General features: G+C 53.5%; 2 protein-coding genes across 2 annotated transcripts in view; one reads left to right on the plus strand and one right to left on the minus strand.

The window, feature by feature from the left end:
* CA4 (carbonic anhydrase IV) overlaps positions 1 to 1,626 on the minus strand; it is a 25,431-nt gene that overhangs the window by 23,494 nt on the left and 311 nt on the right. The gene's annotated exons all lie outside the window — the stretch shown is intronic.
* Positions 1 to 1,626, plus strand: part of ZNHIT3 (zinc finger, HIT-type containing 3) — a 24,029-nt gene that overhangs the window by 14,116 nt on the left and 8,287 nt on the right. The window lies entirely within an intron of this gene.

A 1,626-nucleotide genomic window follows, 5' to 3' on the forward strand; every position in this document is an offset into this window, starting at 1 on the left:
AGGATCTCTGGGGGAATTCCAGTTTAAACCTGCGGAGGCAGACAAGCATCCGTACAGATTAATAGTCCGGTCTGGACGATGCCCGGGTTAGGAATAGCAGCTGCAGGCTAGGACTGCCGTCTGTTCTCTGGCGGCAGGGCTCTGGGCGCTTCAGCACCACGGGCTGGACAGCGCCTCTGGGGCAGGCGGGCGGCTCCTGCCAGAACTTCTCGGGGGTGTCTGACCCGACAAAGAAGGGAAGGCTGTTAGAGATAGAGATGATTTTGGGCCGCTAGAGGGCGAGCGCAGGTGGTGCGAGAATCCTTAACAGGTTGGGATCTTTGGGCCGGGAGGAGGCGCAGGGCTGCGTCTATGTGTAACACCCCCGCCCTGACTCTGACCGCTCAAGACCGGTCACAACTCGCCTGTCGGGACTTATCTGTGACCAGTGCACGCCCCAAGACCTCTGCACCCAAAGCCTCTTTTTAATTTTAATTTAAAAAAATATATTGATTTCAGAGAGGAAGGGAAAGGAGAGACAGAAACATCAATGATGAGAAAGAATCTTGACCGGCTGCCTCATGCACACACCCTACAGGGGACGGAGCCCAGGATCCGGTCCTGTCCCTGACCAGGAATTGAACTGTGACCTCTTGGATCATAGGTCCACACTCAACCACTGAGACACACCACCAGGCTGGACCCAGAACCTTTAGAGCTGGGTCTGCCTAGCTTGGGGACCCCCATTCTGGGCCCCACTCCACATGGGACCCTTCAAAACTTCTAGGAGAATCTGGTTGGGAAGTCCTGATTCCTTTAATTTCTATTTGTCCTAAGGAGATCTATGTGGACTTGCAAGTGGGAGAGAGTGTGAGGGGAAAAAAGTGTGGAGCTGTGGGTGGCAGGATGAGTGTGTTCGTGAAACAACGGTGACCTGCACTGTTTGTACTTTCCAGTTCTCCTGGGACTGTGGATAATGCAGTTATTCTCTATCCTTTCATTGTTTGGAAGTTCTCTTTGAAGTCTAACTGTAGGACAGACTGTCATTGTCTGGAGTTGGGGAACGGATACCATGTCACAACTACAAAATAACATGCAGGGAGCTGGGAATCAATTATTGGGACCACTCCACCAGAACCTTAGGCCTCCTTTTATTGACTCCCACCAGCAACTTGAACACCTGAACACGGGCGGGAAAACGGGAGGGGGGCAGATGAGAACATGGCAGTCGGTCACCTGAAATCCCCATGGGGGGAGGGGCAGGAATAGAGGTGTTAGAACTGCAGAGAGAAGCTGAGATTTAGGAAGGCTGCGCAAAGAGCCTGACCTTATCAACCCTGGACTCCGATAAGGGCAATGTGTAGCCCTAATGGGCTGATTAGATTGATCCGCCCGCCCCATCATGGCATTGAGGGAAGGTGCAGGGCAGGGGCTCAGGCCCTAGTTAGTAACTCAAAAGCTCCAGATTAAACTTTCGTCAGACTAATGTAGGTGGCCTCCACCCTCTGGGGCTGACAGGGAGCGTGGGGCGATAGTCACTGGGGAACTGCCCCTGGACAGCCAATTGCATTTGGAGTCCTCGCTAGCGTGAGCCTTGCTTTCGTCCAGACACACTTGCCCATCTGTCGTCTGCTTCCTCGCCGCGCT

This window comes from Myotis davidii, unplaced genomic scaffold, assembly GCF_000327345.1.
Source record: "Myotis davidii unplaced genomic scaffold, ASM32734v1 scaffold993, whole genome shotgun sequence".
Lineage (NCBI taxonomy): Eukaryota > Metazoa > Chordata > Mammalia > Chiroptera > Vespertilionidae > Myotis > Myotis davidii.